A 12,350-nucleotide genomic window follows, 5' to 3' on the forward strand; every position below is an offset into this window, starting at 1 on the left:
CTCGAGTCATGTTGAACGCATGCCTTACATTTAGCTGGCCGGATAAAGTACCTTCCGACCGCGAAGCTGGGAGATTTTTCGGGCCGAGTAGATTGCCCGCAGCGCACTGTGCCAGAGCAGGTGTGGTAGGACACGGGGGCGAGATGATAAGACCAAAGTGCAGTCGGTCGGCCCCCGGGTACATGTGGTTCCTAGCAAACTCGAGATTCCTGGAAAGTTGACTCGGTGATCAATATCTCACTTTAGCGGGTGGGTGAGGTTTGTGTAAGGAATAAATCACCAGCTGGTTAGGAATCGATTCGAATCGCCATCGCTCCTGGATAGTGAGCACTTAACTTGAGTGACTTCATCGTAGTAAATGTTTATGGAACACTTGGACAGTTATAATGAATATGATAGTATGGAAGTTGTTTAATGATCATTGGTTATCATTATCTGCTTAATCACATGTTTACTCTAGTATAGGTGCAAATCTAGTCGACAGGTTCATAATAATTAACTTGGCAATAATGCTTTTAGAAAGGTTCTTGAAATGCTAAAAATGCTCCTTTTGCAAATGAGTCAGCTACCCTACTATAAAGCCCTTCATAATCCTTGGTGTCACTTATTTTCGGTTATGTCGGGTAAGTCTAGCTGAGTACCTTCTCGTACTCAGGGTTTTATTCCCACTTGTTGCAGATGGGTAGATGTATTACGGCTACTGTATCAACTGCCTGTATCCTGCGATGGGTGATGCTTAGGACCATGGGCATGGTCATTCCTTATGCCTCGTCTGATGCTTTTGTTGGAGATGATCATTCGCTGGCACTATATTTGAACTCCGCGTGTGTGTCTGTGGTTTGAACAAATGACTTCCGCTACTTTTATTCGAACTGGTTTTTGTAATAACTATGTTGAAACTCTGATGTATCCGTGATGCAAACTTTTATGTAATATGTGATGGTGACCGCTAAACTTATTACGATCTTGGCTGGAATGGAAGTTGGTTTGAAATCCTTCGCGATTTCACGGACTACCGGGTTATACGGGCTTAAGTTTGCTAAATCGTCTGCTCTGGCGGATGATTTTCTTACTTAATTTCGTATAATTGGTCGGTTCTGTTACAGCTGGCATCAGAGCATGGTTTAGCGTGTTACTGTTCACAAGTGTATTTAAAACAAAAAGGCATTTGGAAAAAGGTGATTTTCAAAATATAAAGTGTGCCAGTGATCATATCCTTTATGCCTAGTTAAGGACTTTAGGTGGCTTAATTAAGTACTGACTGGGGTTCTTGCATCATATTTCTCTTTCGTCGCTCATACGGCGTGCTATTGTATGAGTGCCACTTGTTTGAGTGGTGATGTATGGATCAATTGCCTCTACGCATCGGTAAGTGTGAGCTGTGAGAGCATGATCGGATACACCGCCGATCTAGGGTGAGTGCTTATATGATGCTGGAGTAATTACATGTTCTACGCATGTTTTACAAAGGTATCTTATGTATGGGTCTTCCGTCTGTGGAGGCGATGCCGTCAATAGGACGATGGTTCGGGTAGTTACTACCATTGTACACGTATTTGGGGATTCGTGTAGAGCGTGTAGATAAAACTTTACTACTTTTATGCATTCATTGGGAATTGGGCTGAAATGAATCTTCTGTAGGTACATAACAACGCTATCATGTAGAACGTATTAGCTACGTATTTGAGAGATCATTTGTATGCCACCGAATTCGTCGTTAGAACTTATTTATTTCATAAGTTTGTGAGAACGTACGGCACGTACATACATCATGTTACTTGTGCATTTCATTCATGTCATGCATTCCTCCCCTTATAAATTGATTATCTCCTTTTGATAAAAGTTGTATCACCTAAAATATGTTTCCCCGAGGTAATAAAAGAACTTTTGCTACAGATGGCCCGCACAAAGCAGACCGCCCGTAAGTCCATCGGAGGAAGAGCACCTCGACGTCCGTTGGCCCTGAGGGAGCACCGCACCACGGACACCTTCTTGAGCGAGTTTGGCATGCCGACCTTGCTTTGGAGAGTTCTCCATGATGTGGGGTACCCAGAGGGTCAAGAGCCGGTGTACTCTTGGAATGAGAGCCAGTTAGCAGAGGATGGACTCGCAGTGGTAGAGATCACGGTTCCTGCTCTCGGTGATGCTCCAGATTGGGATGGTTGGCATTTGGAGTTTGAGGGTCGCACTCCAGTTGAGGGTGCAGAGGGAGCAGCCTTCCGTGTCATCAGGGACATTATGAACAGATTTCCCAGTGAGCTTGCAGTAGCTCTAGCTGGCACTTTTCCTAGGGATGATCCTCGTGATGCCATTTGGGTTCAGCCTCAAGGAAGTGCATTGGTCAGAGGTCCAGCCGAAGGACAGGCTAGCGACAACCAGGCAATGAGTGCTATGTTCGCCGCCATCAGAGCGTATGAAGGTCTCGAGAGTACCTACTGGACTTTGACTGGCTTGCGTAGTGAAGATAAGCTCAAAGGGAAGAAGCAGAAGAAGAGACAGGCACGTGCTATAGCTAGTTTGCAGGAGCAGCTGGCTGATATGAACTTACAGCGAGATCAGGCGGTTGAGAGAGGTGATAGAGCTATGCAGCGGGTGCATACATTGACTCAAGCCAACAACAATGCAGACCGCATGATAGGACAGTTGGTTCAGGAAAGGAATGAAGCCTGGAACGCAAGAAACCTTCTACTACAGAGAGTCGATGAGCTAGAGGAATACAACGGCAACCTGCACGAGGAGTTTCACGCGCTCTATAATGGGGTTGGCCCATATGCTCCACCGAACGCCGCTGGCATGGACATCGACGACAACAACGAGGACGAGCCTGTAGTTTCACCTGGAGGCGATGGTGACATCTCCGATCCCGACAATGGCCCCGAGGAGTAGGCTAGTTGCCTTGCGCTAGTATCTAAGTCCTGTCGCAATGACCTTTCTTTTGTTGGCATGTAACCTATTGTATGTTGCTTCGAACGTATGAGACTTGGCATGTGGTTAGAACTTGATTTTCGAGTGCGATATCTGAACGCATAAAAGTCCAGTGTATGTATGCTGGCAAATTGGTTGTATGGACGCGATGTTTGCCGTTGAAGTAATTTGATTAAGTGATGTTGTTTTAATGGGGATGCGATTGTTGTGTCTCTATTTTATTGTATGAATTTATTCTCTCCAGTAAATTCAGTACGGCATAATTTTTCCTTCACTCGCAATTATTATAGCTTCACTCAATCATTACTTGTTGCTGAAATATGCAGATGACAAATACTCGCTGAACCACGTATGAGGCCACTGAGACCGGTGCTAACGGTGCGGGGACTGGTGGTGGTGGTGGAAACCACGGCAACAACAATGAACCTCCCCATGAACCGCATTTGCCACCTCCTCCCCCATTTACCCCCGAGATGTTCCTCGCACAGCTGCTCAGGAGTCAGCGCAACGTGAAACAATCTCAGAAGAACATGGAAGATTTTCTGCGCACCATCGCCAACAACGTTCAACGTGGTAATAATCAAGGTGGTGGCATGGGAGTGAACCAATATAGCAGCTTCAAAGATTTCATGGACACCAGGCCGCCAGTATTCAAGGAAGCAACAGAGCCACTCGATGCTGAGGAATGGATCAACATGATGGAAGATAAATTCCGTGTGTTGAGGATGACTGATGTGTTGAAAACGGAATATGCTGCACTTCAATTGCAAGGACCGGCAGGAATGTGGTGGAAGCACCATCGCACCACCTTCCCTCCAAATGCTCAGATTTCTTGGAGAGAGTTTGCTGAGGCCTTCCGTGGAGTCTATATTCCACCCGGGCTGACCGAAATGAAGTTGGGAGAGTTTCTGGCATTGAACTAGGGCACCAAAACCGTGACGCAATACCTGCATGCCTTCAACAACTTGTGTCGCTATGCTCCCGACATGGTTGACACAGATGCTAAAAGAATAGCCAGTTTTAAGAGGGGTCTCAATCCAAAAATGATGAAGCATGTTGGTACCAACAACCGCGTCAGATTCAACAACTTCATCAGCGACTGCCTGAAGCAGGAGAAGAATAACAACGCCAGCACCGCAGCCAAGACACGTAAGAGAGCCTTTGAAGGTGGTCCGTCCTAAGCTAGAGCACCTATGGGAGGTCGTCCTCCTTATCGCCCATCGGCACCTGGCGCTAGGTTCCGGCCACCTCAGCCGAGAAGTCAGAATTTCTATGGACCTCAGAAGCCGTACAAAATGGCAGTACAGCCCAACAAAGCAGCCGCAACTGCGATACAAGGCAGTTCCAAGGGAGCTGTGGGATCTGCCGGGACAGTGAGAGGACCCTGCTATAACTGTGATCAACCCGGCCATTTCTCGAGGTTTTGTCCATACCCGCCCAAGAAGAAGCAGCAGACTTATAATGCTAGAGTGCATAGTACGACAGTGGATGAAATTCCAGAGGGAGAACCCGTCATTGCTGGTAAGTTTCCTATCAACAAAAACCCTGCAGTTGTTCTATTTGATTCTGGATCATCGCATTCTTTTATGAGTCAAGCATTTGCACAGAAACATGGACAACTATGCACAGAACTAGGTTATGGGTACCGTATAAGTTCAGCAGGGGCTGATGTTTTGACCAACCGGATGGTTCGAGGGGCAACCCTTGAATTAGGTAGCAGGAAGTTCCAAGTGAACTTAATAGTTATGCCTGGATTAGTTTTGGATGTCATTATAGGGATGAATTGGATGAAGGATTGGGGAGCAGTCATAGATACTGGAAGTCGAGTACTTACCCTTAAGGATCCCCTGGGTGAGGGTACTTTCCAAGTACCATTGCCTCGGAGAACAGACCTTATAAGTGTTACATGTGCTACGGCAGTCATTCCTATTCATCAGATTCCGGTAGTGTGTGAATTTCCAGATGTATTCCCGGATGAGCTACCTGGTCTTCCGTCAGATAGGGAGATTGAGTTTGGAATTGAGCTAGTCCCCGGAACAGCTCCGATTTCAAGGAGACCCTATCGAATGCCTCCAGATGAGTTAGCTGAGCTGAAGAAGCAATTAGAAGATTTATCAAAAAAGGGGTTTATACGGCCAAGCAAGTCTGAATGGGGATGTCCCGCCTTGTTTGTGAAAAAGAAGAAAGAGGGCACGTTGAGGATGTGCGTAGATTATAGGCCACTCAATGCTGTGACCATCAAGAATAAATATCCCTTGCCACATATTGATGTTCTGTTTGACCAATTATCCAAGGCCAATGTGTTCTCAAAAATAGATTTGAGATCCGGTTATCATCAGATCAAGATAAGACCACAGGATATACCGAAAACTGCATTTTCCACCAGATACGGGTTGTATGAGTATCTTGTCATGTCCTTTGGTTTGACAAATGCTCCTGCATACTTTATGTTTTTGATGAATACAGTTTTCATGCCAAAATTGGATAAGTTTGTGGTAGTGTTCATCGATGACATTCTGGTGTACTCCGAGAACGAGAAAGATCATGAAGAGCATCTGAGAACTGTCTTGACTAGACTTAGGGATCATCAACTGTATGCTAAGTTTAGCAAATGCGAATTCTGGTTGAAGGAAGTTCCTTTCCTTGGTCACATTCTGTCAGAGAATGGAGTTTCAGTCGATCCAAGTAAGGTGCAAGAAGTTATGAATTGGAAAGCACCGACCACAGTTCATGAGATTAGAAGTTTCTTAGGACTAGCGGGTTATTACCGTCGCTTTATACCAGATTTCTCAAAAATTGCCAAACCGATGACGAGTCTCCTACAGAAGGATCACAAGTTTGTGTGGACAGAGGAGTGTGAAGCAGCTTTCCACACTTTGTGGAAACTGTTGACCACTGCCCCTATTCTAGCACAACCAGATATCGAGAAACCATTTGATGTGTTTTGCGACGCATCGAAGACTGGATTGGGCTGTGTTCTTATGCAAGAAAGGAGAGTCATTGCTTATGCATCACGTCAATTGAGAAAGCACGAGGTCAACTATCCAACACATGATCTTGAACTTGCTGCAGTTGTGCACGCCCTAAAAATTTGGAGACATTATCTACTTGGTAATGTGTGCAACATCTTCACAGATCACAAGAGTCTTAAGTATATCTTTACCCAACCAGAGTTAAACATGAGACAGCGTAGATGGTTGGAATTGATCAAAGATTACAACTTGAATGTGCAATATCATCCTGGAAAAGCCAATGTAGTGGCAGATGCTTTGAGCAGAAAGTCACATTACTTGAATGTGCAGCCATTACTTGAAGATGGGTTTGATCTAATGCATCCTGCTGTGTTACATAGTATTCAGATTAGTTGCTCTTTGGAGAGTAAGATAATAGAAGGCCAGAAAACCAACAAGGGGATATTCCACATCAAAGAGAAAATAAAAGAAAAGCTGTCTCAACACTTTAAAGTGGATGAACAGGGCGTGTTGTGGTTTGACGACCGTCTTGTGGTTCCCAAGGATCGAGAGCTTAGGAATAAACTCATGGATGAAGCTCACCTTTCTAAGCTATCTATCCACCCCGAAAGTAGTAAGATGTATCGAGAACTAAGATCTCGCTATTGGTGGACCAAAATGAAGAAAGAAATTACAGCATATGTTGTCAGATGTGACACATGTTGTCGAGTGAAAGCAATTCACATGAAACCTGCCGGTATGTTGCAACCATTATCAGTCCCTAGTTGGAAGTGGGACGATATCAGCATGGATTTTATCACGGGTTTGCCCACTACTCAAAAAGGGCATGATTCGATTTGGGTAATTGTGGATCGTCTTACCAAGACCGCTCATTTCCTACCTGTCAAAACAACATATCGACCACCTCAATATGCCGAGAAGTATATCGCGGAAATTGTGAGGTTGCATGGTATACCAAAGACCATAGTATCTGATAGAGGCTCACAGTTCATGGCTCACTTTTGGGAACATTTACACAAAGGCTTAGGAACTAGTTTGATTCGCAGTACCGTTTATCATCCTCAGACAGATGGTCAGACTGAACGAGTGAATGCTGTTTTGAAGGATATGTTAAGAGCCTGTGTATTGTCTGCTAAGGGATCATGGGAGTCATGGTTACCGTTGGTTGAGTTTTCTTATAATAATAGTTATCAAGAAAGCATCAAGATGGCCCCATTTGAAGCTTTATATGGCAGAAAATGTAGAACCCCATTAAATTGGGTCGAGCCTGGTGATAGAAGGTATTATGGCATTGACTTTGTAGAAGAAGCCGAGAAGAAAGTTCATATTATTCAGCAGAATATGAAAGCTGCCCAATCACGTCAGAAAAGCTATGCAGACAAAAGAAGGAGACCCCTTGTGTTTGAAGTTGGTGACTATGTTTATCTGAAAGTCACGCCAATGAAGAAGAAAAGATTTGGAATCCGAAGAAAGCTTGCCGCGAGATTCGTAGGACCATACAAGATCTTGGAACAAAGAGGTCCGGTAGCCTACAAGTTAGAGCTACCTGAGACAATGAGTACCGTTTTCCCAGTTTTCCATGTATCACATCTCAAGAAATGTTTGCGTGTTCCGGAGGAAAGAATAGAACCTCGAGGTATTCAACTCAAATCAGATTTGGTGTATCGTGAACAGCCAGTCCGGGTGTTAGACACGAAGGAACGTGCTACTCGGAATAGTGTGGTGAAAACATACAAGATACAGTGGGATCATCATGATGAGGGAGATGCAACTTGGGAAACAGGAGAGTATCTACAAAAAGCTTATGAAGAATTTTATAACAAATGGTTCGTAACCCAAATCTCGGGACGAGATTTTTATAAGGGGGAGGGCTGTAACACCCCGGTGTTATGCCTACATTTAGGCACTGCAAATCACGCATATCATGCATCATCAAGCATCCAAATCATACATGCTTAATCATGTGAATAACAATTGAAACATTGCTTTGAAACATCTGAAACATGCGTGAAACCTGAATGTTGCATACACCTATTTAAGAATTGTTTTGCCCTGAATTTTTCTTGCTAGGTTAGTAAAACATGTTTGGCTACTATTGTAAATCATCTAGCAATGTTTAGTTCAATTTTTGGAGCAATGTTTGTATTCAAATTAATTCAAAATTTAGCTTCAAAAATAAATTCCCAAAATTAGGGTTTTGAGCTAAACGTGGACTTTGATCTTACAATTCAAAATCTAGAAAGAATTTGGCTGTGGTCCTAAAAGCAAAGTTGTAGAGAATTAAATTCTAAGCAACTTTCATTTTTGGTACATTTTCAAAAGAGGTCATTTTCTTGCTCAAAATAATATTTGAAAGATGGCATTTAAAAATTCCTTGAAAATATATTTGGAAAAAGGATTTTTCTCCTTCGCGGGCCGCCGCCTCGCTTCTGGCCCGCCTGCCGAAGCCGGCCCAGCGCGCCAGCGAAGCCCCCGCGCCGCTCCAGCCCACCTCGCCTCGACCCAGCCCAGCGCGCTGGCTCCTTCTCCCGCGCGCCGCGCCCGTCGCCGCGCCACGCCCCGACCGCGTCAGGACGCTCTCGCCGTGTGGCGACCATGCGTCGGCGTCGCCCACCACGCGGCAGCCACGACCTGCGCCCGCGCCCACGCGCCCGCCTTCAACTGCCGCAGCCAGTGCGCTCGCTCACTCCTGCCTACGCTGCCTTCCCTCTCCTCCAGAGCCGAGAGCCCCAAGCTCTGCCCCTCGCCGCGCCCACGCACCCGCCGGCGCAATTCGCCGCGGCTCCTCCACCTCGGCCGGAAATCGCGCGCCCGTAGCTCTGCCTCGCCCTCCTTCAAGTCGCGCTCATGCTTGCGCCGCCTTCTGAGCTCAGGTTGAGCCTCCCCGAGCCTCGCCACCGACGGCCATGGCGCCGCCGTGCTCGGCCGCCATGGAAGTCGACTTCCTTCTCTTCTCCAGCCCTGCCTAGCTACCCTACCGCACTCGCCTTCTTCTAGCGCATCACGTGCGCTCGCCAGCTCGCCCTGCCGTGGCCAGAGATGGCCGCCGGCCTCGTGGCCGAGCCGCGCCGCCGCGCCAGCGCAAGCACCGGCGAGGCACTCTGCCTCAGCCAGCCAGGCCGGCCAGGCCGAGCGGTAGTGGGCTGACGCCCTGCTGGGCCGTCTTCCCCTCCCTTGCGCTCGGGCCGCGCAGGCCGAAAACGGCCGTGGGCCAGCTGATTTCCAGCAGGCTGGCCCAGTATCGTTTAAATGAATTGTTTTTCATTTATTCTTTATTATTTGAAATTTGAAATGGTTTGAAAAATGTTTGGGTACTCAAAGTTGCTCCAAATCTGTTGAAATAAATTTGTCTAGGTTCCTTATCATCAGATCTACTTGGAAAAAATTGTGCATGTCATTTTTGAGATACTTTGCTGTAGAATTTTATTTAATCCTGAATATTGCTGATAACTTGAAAAATATGTAGAAAAATCTATAGGCTTCAGAAAAATATGATTCCAAGTTTGTTAATCTTCTTATGTCATGTATTTCCTAGGAAAAATATGTTTCATGCATGTGCTGTGGGAAAATTTTGAGGTATAGTTCAAGCACCTTTAATAGCTGATTTTTGTTATTTTTGCTAGAGAGCAAACCTTGTATAAAACATGCATGTGATAATTTTTGTACAGTCATTGTATGCTATGAAGAACATAGGAAAAATACTAACTCTGTTGTTTGACACTTTTCACCGTACAAAGTATTTTCATGTACAAAATCATGCCATAGCTTGTTATTTTTGTGTAGGCTAATCCACTCATTCAAATATCATAAAAATCTGTTAGTAAACTACTTAGGGTAGTACTATGCTGTAGTAATTTTCTAAGATTTTTCTAAGCAAGAAAAATAGAGGTTGCTATTCAAATCTATTATTAATTAGGTTTTAATTAAGTGTTGCTTTTTGTGGGATTTAAGAAATTAGTAAAGCTTTGGTGTATCTTTGAAGCATTTAATAAAATATGTTGACTTAACATATTAGTAGTAGAAGAGAATGCAGTAGATGACATGTGCTTGTAGTATATTTTCTTGGATGATGTTGACTACCTTGCATTTAAACATATCCATTGCATTCATCTCATTCGATGCACCGTTTGCATAAGCACTTACGCATATTGCATCATACAGGATCGCAAACCGAGAACCCAGTCGTCATACCCGAGGAGCCCGAGGAGCAGCTCGAGGTGCAGCAGCAGGAAGTGCCCGAAGCCGACGAGGAGGACGTTGAGGAACTTCCGGAGTGCCCCGATCACCGTCTGAGCTCATTCGAGAGAGGCAAGCCCCGGAGCATTTTCTCCCGGTTTGCAATTATTAATTAAATATTTTCCTTTAATTGATGCATTACGTTCAGGAGTTGTTTGCAACCGTTGCTGCATTATACCTTGTTTACCTTTGTTATACTATATCCTTGTTACCCTGGTATCCGCAGTCGAGTCAATGCTTAGCTGGCTTAGACCGGTAGAAGTCGGGTGATTTCCTGTCACCTGCGAGCTATAGGTGGTTACCTGGATCTGCTTGGATGACTATGAAGTCATAGTATAACTAAGTGTTAAATGAAGTTGAGACCGGACGGAGACTTGCAGAGTTTTGGACTGTAGTGTTTCCGTCTGTGTCGATTAAGGACCGACCGTTGTTGGGCCTCGAGTCATGTTGAACGCATGCCTTACATTTAGCTGGCCGGATAAAGTACCTTCCGACCGCGAAGCTGGGAGATTTTTCGGGCCGAGTAGATTGCCCGCAGCGCACTGTGCCGGAGCAGGTGTGGTAGGACACGGGGGCGAGATGATAAGACCAAAGTGCAGTCGGTCGGCCCCCGGGTACATGTGGTTCCTGGCAAACTCGAGATTCCTAGAAAGTTGACTCGGTGATCAATATCTCACTTTAGCGGGTGGGTGAGGTTTGTGTAAGGAATAAATCACCAGCTGGTTAGGAATCGATTCGAATCGCCATCGCTCCTGGATAGTGAGCACTTGACTTGAGTGACTTCATCGTAGTAAATGTTTATGGAACACTTGGACAGTTATAATGAATATGATAGTATGGAAGTTGTTTAATGATCATTGGTTATCATTATCTGCTTAATCACATGTTTACTCTAGTATAGGTGCAAATCTAGTCGACAGGTTCATAATAATTAACTTGGCAATAATGCTTTTAGAAAGGTTCTTGAAATGCTAAAAATGCTCCTTTTGCAAATGAGTCAGCTACCCTACTATAAAGCCCTTCATAATCCTTGGTGTCACTTATTTTCGGTTATGTCGGGTAAGTCTAGCTGAGTACCTTCTCGTACTCAGGGTTTTATTCCCACTTGTTGCAGATGGGTAGATGTATTACGGCTACTGTATCAACTGCCTGTATCCTGCGATGGGTGATGCTTAGGACCATGGGCATGGTCATTCCTTACGTCTCGTCTGATGCTTTTGTTGGAGATGATCATTCGCTGGCACTATATTTGAACTCCGCGTGTGTGTCTGTGGTTTGAACAAATGACTTCCGCTACTTTTATTCGAACTGGTTTTTGTAATAACTATGTTGAAACTCTGATGTATCCGTGATGCAAACTTTTATGTAATATGTGATGGTGACCGCTAAACTTATTACGATCTTGGCTGGAATGGAAGTTGGTTTGAAATCCTTCGCGATTTCACGGACTACCGGGTTATACGGGCTTAAGTTTGCTAAATCGTCTGCTCTGGCGGATGATTTTCTTACTTAATTTCGTATAATTGGTCGGTTCTGTTACAAGTAACACAAGCACTAGTTTCTCATTTTAGCAACCCTTTAAATGTTGATGACAATTAGGCGACCAAAATAGACAAATATTATAACATGGATTAAATCTCTCTTAAAACCTCATACATACTCTTTTGAGTGCAATGAAAATGTGAATGTTCATGGCTGGTCAATTAAGTCCAAAGGTTATATTTAAGCCATATAATATGGTGAGTGGCTAGATGAATATAACTTAATTAGAGAAATACTACATCACAGGGTTTTGGACTAATGACTTTCATATGTCAATTAGCACACTCTATTTGAGAAACACTTAGTGAGATTACACAAATAACTTAGACGAAATGTTAGCCCCACAACACTAGTCGTAGAGTAAGTTCCCATTATGATAAACGCTCTAAGTATCCGAATTCTTCATATAGCACTTTATTCATTTAACAGCTTGGGGCTTTTACTCTATATCTAGGTCATGACAACAATAATATAATTCAAATTGATCTTATGCCAACAGATAATTTGAGTTCTTTAGCGACCACTCAAGTGGGCCATCCATCATGAGTTGCTCAAATAATTACCAATATGCATATATATCTTGTGTGTGTATATAACAAGTTGTAACCCTAACGCTACCTCTTCAGCCTCTTGTCCTTGCTCTTGATTCTTAGCTGACCCTGACATTCGCCATTC

The sequence above is a fragment of the Miscanthus floridulus genome, unplaced genomic scaffold, assembly GCF_019320115.1.
Source record: "Miscanthus floridulus cultivar M001 unplaced genomic scaffold, ASM1932011v1 fs_256_1_2, whole genome shotgun sequence".
Lineage (NCBI taxonomy): Eukaryota > Viridiplantae > Streptophyta > Magnoliopsida > Poales > Poaceae > Miscanthus > Miscanthus floridulus.